Source organism: Triticum dicoccoides, chromosome 7B (genome assembly GCF_002162155.2).
Source record: "Triticum dicoccoides isolate Atlit2015 ecotype Zavitan chromosome 7B, WEW_v2.0, whole genome shotgun sequence".
Classification (NCBI taxonomy): Eukaryota; Viridiplantae; Streptophyta; class Magnoliopsida; order Poales; family Poaceae; genus Triticum; species Triticum dicoccoides.
The window spans coordinates 764962900-764968638 of NC_041393.1; positions in this window are offsets into that span (position 1 = coordinate 764962900).

The window sequence follows — 5739 nt, forward strand, 5'->3', positions numbered from 1 at the left end:
GTTGCATCTCTGTTGTGCAAGATCTCTGATAGTGGAGCGTCGCTGACGACTGTGATGGAATGATCAGAGAAATAATGAGCAACCTTCTTTGTGGTCATGTATATTCCATACACAAGCTTCTGATAATGAGGATATCTCTGCTTGGATGGAGTCAAGACTTCAGACAAATAATACACTGGGCGCTGAACTTTGAGAGTTTTTCCTTCTTCTTCCCGCTCGACCGTGAGCACAGTACTGACGACTTGTCCTGTGGCTGCGATATAGAGCAACAGAGGCTCTTTGCTGATTGGAGCAGCAAGCACCGGCTGGGTGGAGAGCAGAGCTTTTAGCTCGGCAAACGCTGCATCAGCTTCTGGAGTCCACTCGAACTTGTCTGTCTTCTTCATCAGTCGGTAAAGAGGTAATGCCTTTTCACCGAGTCGTGAGATGAATCGACTTAATGCGGCCAAGCATCCAGTAAGTTTCTGGACGTCGTGCACTCGCACAGGGCGTTTCATTCGGAGAATAGTGCCAATCTTTTCTGGGTTAGCGTCGATTCCCCGTTCGGAAACGAGAAAACCGAGTAACTTGCCACCAGGAACTCCAAATGTGCACTTTGATGGATTGAGCTTGATATCATACCTTCTGAGGTTGGCAAATGTTTCGGCGAGGTCAGCGAGCAGGTCGGAACCTTTTCGTGACTTGACAACAATATCATCCATATAAGCTTCCACATTCCGACTGATTTGAGTGAGTAGACACTTCTGAATCATTCGCATGAATGTGGCTCCGGCATTCTTGAGGCCGAATGGCATGGTGATATAGCAGAAGCACCCGAATGGAGTGATGAAAGCTGTTTTTACCTCGTCGGGTCCGTACAGACGGATCTGGTGGTACCCGGAGTAGGCATCTAAAAAAGATAGCCTCTCACATCCCACGGTCGAGTCAACAATTTGATCTATGCGAGGGAGAGGAAAATGATCTTTTGGGCAGGCCCGGTTGATGTGCTTGAAATCAATGCACATTCGTAGCGACTTGTCCTTCTTAGGAACCATGACGACATTAGCGAGCCACTCGAAGTGGTATATCTCTCAGATAAATCCTGCCGCCAACAGTCGAGCCACTTCTTCGCCAATGGCTTTTCTCTTCTGGACGGCGGACCGCCGAAGATGCTCTTTGACTGGTTTTGCAGATGAGTCGACTCTTAGGCGATGCTCAGCCAGTCCCCTGGGAACACCTGGCATGTCAGCGGGCTTCCATGCAAAAATGTCCCAGTTCTCACGGAGGAACTGGATGAGCGCTTCTTCCTATTTTGGGTCGAGTGTTGTGGAGATGCGGGTCGGAGCTGCTTCGGGGTCGGTCGGGTGAATGTGAACAGGCTTCGTCTCACCGGACGACTGGAAAGCAGACTCTGTGGCGGGCTTCTTGGATCGCAGCAAGTCACTCGGATCTGCGTTTTGCTTGTATTCTTCGAACTCGACCGCTGTCACCTGGGAATCGGCGATCTTGGAGCCCTTCTGAAAGCACTCTTCTGCCTTTTTCCGATCACCGGTGACAGTGATCACTCCTTTGGGGCCGGGCATCTTCAATTTGAGGTACACGTAACATGGTCAAGCCATGAACCGTGCGTAAGCTGGTCTCCCCAAAATGGCATGATATGCACTCTGAAAATCCACGACCTCAAACGTCAACTTTTCTTTGCGGAAATGCTTCGAATCACCAAACACTACGTCCAAAGCTATCTGGCCGAGTGACTCGGCCTTCTTCCCGGGTATAACTCCATGAAAGCTCATGTTGCTAGTGCTCAGTCGGGACATCGGAATGCCCATACCTTTCAATGTGTCCGCATACAATAAGTTCAGCCCACTTCTGCCATCCATCAGCACCTTTGTCAGTCGAGTGCCTTCGACAACTGGATCGACCACCAAAGCTTGCCTCCCAGGGGTGGCAATATGAGTCGGGTGATCAGATTGGTCGAATGTGATGGGTGTTTGAGACCACTTCAGATAATTTGCCTTTGCGGGGGCAACCATGTTCACCTCTCGGTTAATCACTTTCAGTCGACTTCTGCTTTCCACATCTGCAAAGATCATCAGAGTGGAGTTGATATGCGGATATCCTTCCTCACTGTCCTCCTTGTCTTCGGCCTTGTCCGACTCCTTCTCCTTGTCCTTAGACTGTTTTCCCTGAAACTGTTGGATCAGGAGTCGACATTGGCGAGTGGTGTGCTTCGGGTAAATGATATTCCCCTCTTCGTCTTTCTTCGTGTGAATGTGACATGGCATATCCATCACGTCGTTCCCTTCTTTATCCTTTACCTTCTTGGGGTTCCAGGATCCTTTTGGTTTCCCCTTAAACTTTCCTTGAGTCACGGCCAGAGCCTCTCCAGGAGCTGCCGGTTCAGCCTTCCGCTTCTGTTTCCGACTGGTGTTTCCTTTTTCCGACTGACTCGGCTTGTGCTTGCCGCTTCGGAGTCGGTCTTCTTCTTCGCCGTTGGCGTACTTGGTAGCAATCTCCATCATCCGACTCAAGGTCATGTCACCGGTTCGACCAAACTTCAAACTCAGTTCTCTGTTCTTGACGCCGTCTTTGAAGGCGCAGACTACCTGATGATCGGACACATTCTCCACAGTGTGGTGCAAAGTGATCCACCTCTGAATATACTCTCTGAGAGTCTCATTAGTTTTCTGCACGCAGACTTGCAGCTCTGTCAATCCAGCTGGTCGCTTGCAAGTTCCTTCAAACGTCCTGACGAACACTCGGGACAGATCTTCCCAAGTGTAAATGCTGCTAGGAGGTAACTGAGTCAACCATGCCCTGGCAGAACCTTCCAGCATGAGGGGCAAGTGCTTCATGGCCACTTCGTCATTCCCACCACCAATCTGAACTGCCACTCGGTAGTCTTCAAGCCAAGTTTCAGGCTTTGACTCACCAGTGAACTTGCTGACTCCTGTTGCCAACCTGAAATTGGGAGGGATAACTGCGGCTCTGATAGCCCTGCTGAAACATTCAGGGACGGAAACATGCACTCGACTGCTTGTGGGTACATCTCTGTCGAGTGCACCTCGATGGGCTCTGTTCCGGTCGACCAACCCTTGCACGATAATGGATCGTGCGTCGAAGCCTGGTTCTCTGGGGTCGACTGGAACCCTACGCCCTGTACTGTACTGACGCCTATCATCTGGCTGCCGAGGAGCGTAAGACCCACCCCTCGGAGGGGAATAGGGCACTTGACGCCTATCATCTCGGTCGAGTCTGTCGCCATATTGATCTCGCCGATTCTCGCGCCCTTCACGCCGCGGAGGCGATCTGGGGCTGTGAGCCGACTGAACCGTATTCACAGTGACGGATCGACTGTGAATTCTATTGCGTGACTGAGACACGGCTGAATTCTGATCTCCTGCTGCCCGGAGCAGATCCCTGATCTGCAGCAAACCTCTGCCAGCTTCCGACTCCGAAGGCTGGATGGACTCTGCTATACGGGTCGCAGCTGCTAAATTCTGAATTGGGGTTCGATATACCTGAGTCGGCGGGAAGAGTTGATGTCGACTGGTGTCGGGAACTCGTTGCCGCGCGCGCTCGTCGAGTGCTCGCTGAAGGTTCTCCAGTCGAGTGCGCTCGGCCAAATTGGCCAGGCGCGCCTCCTCCAAGGCACGAGCCTCGGGGGTTTCTCCTGCGATGGGAATGCGCAGGGGGTCCTCGTTCCTGCGGCGAAGTTCCTCTCTTTGCAGAGAGTCGAGTGGCTCGGGCTGGTACTCTTCGTAGCCTCGTGTAGGGTCGCCGCCGTCACCTGCTCCACCACCACGGGCGAAGCCAGGGGGACTGTGGGGCCCGTCGACCATCAAGATTTCCGCCGCTGGATCACTGCTACCGCACTCGGATGCAGTTTCTACGGAGCCAGTCGACTGATCGAACAAGCCGTAGAAAGGTGCGTCGGGCTCGATTGCCGCAACTTGGGTGGTGGCCGATTGGCGAGCCACCGCGTGCCTCACCCATCGCTGAAGCCTCGACCGGCCTGAGTGCTTGCGCTGGAGGGAGACCGGGAGGGTGGACGATAAAGGAGCCGACCGATACTGGGTCGACGGTTGCCGCAGCAGAACGCCACGGACACATGCGCGAAAATGCGTCGCACCGCGGACGGGGAGCGCATCCACGTCGAGTGGAGCCTCCTGGAGCCATGCGGAGTCGTCGGCGATGAAGGTGAGAGTGCCGAGACGGATCTCTTGACCCCCGACCAAAACTCCAGCAGACACCATGATGAAAGTACTCGGAAGAATCGCAACTTTCTCCACAAAATCGCTAAAACACCTGCCCCACGGTGGGCGCCAACTGTCGTGGTTCTAAGCCTGACAGTAGAGTGGGGGTAGGTATGGAGAGGCAAGGTCCTAGCTATGGAGGGGTTGTAAGCACAAAGGATGTACGAGTTCAGGCCCTTCTCGGAGGAAGTAACAGCCCTACGTCTCGGAGCCCGGAGGCGATCGAGTGGATTATGAGTATATGGGTTACAAGGTGCCGAACCCCTCTGCCTGTGGAGGGGGGTGGCTTATATAGAGTGCGCCAGGACCCCAGCCAGCCCACGTAGGAGAGGGTTTAAGGTGAGTTAAGTCTGGGGCGTTACTGGTAACGCCCCACATAAAGTGCCTTTACTATCATAAAGTCTACTTGATTACAGGCCGTTGCAGTGCAGAGTGCCTCTTGACCTTCTGGTGGTCGAGTGAGTCTTCGTGGTCGAGTCCTTCAAGTCAGTCGAGTGTGTCCCTCGTTAGTCGACTGGAAGGCGACTTCTTCTGAGGGTGTCCTTGGGTAAGGTACTTAGATCAGGTCCATGACCCTACCCTAGGTACATAACCCCATCAGTTATCGGTCCGATTGACCTCATTCGTACCATTATCATCGGCCGTAAATGAGGTTTCTTCGTCCATTTAAACACACGTTATCATTGAAAATGGTGACGTCCAACACTGCACATAATTGAAAAACACATTATCCCACGTTAAATTCTAAGTTCATACAATGGGTCATACAGATGAATAAATTGCAACAGTTAAAACCTATGAGGATTAAAAATGATTTCTTACTAAATCTTCTCTACTCATCTAGATAGGTGGTACAAGGCTTCGATGACAAACCTTCAGCAGCGGTCCCGATATCTCCGATCAAGGCCGATGGGGCCTTGAGGCATGGACCTCCAGCGTGATTCAACATGGCGGCGACGTGGAAGACGATGAATGCACCCACGGGATTACCGGACAGATCCGCGGCGGACGAGTGCGGTGGCCGGCGTGGGACGTTGGGACAGTTAGAGGCGTCGTGGGATGTCGAGGTGGTTAGAGGTGGCGAACGCACCGTCGATGCGGAAAATGGCGACGTCCAAGACGTGGCCGGCCACTTCCCTAACTGCTGACCGTGACGTGGGACATGAGAGGTTTGGAACGGGCGGCGTGGGAGATTGGGGTGCTTAGAGGCAGCGGACGCGACGTCGATGTGGAAAATGGCGACGTCCAAGACCTGGCAAGCCACCGGCGACGGTGGTCTTCCACTCGTCAGCAGACCCGCGACGATCCAGATCAGCAGCCGCGTAATCGCCGGGCGGCAGGCGGGCTCGATCGATCGACGCTTTTTTTTGCCTCTCGGCGGGCGGCGGGCGGGCTCAATATCGAGGAGTCCTCGTGCATTTTTTTTCTTACGCATGTGTATTCGTACAGTCGGGGGTAAGGGTGTATGCCTATGATACGAGGTGGGTATACGTTTCCTTCGTAT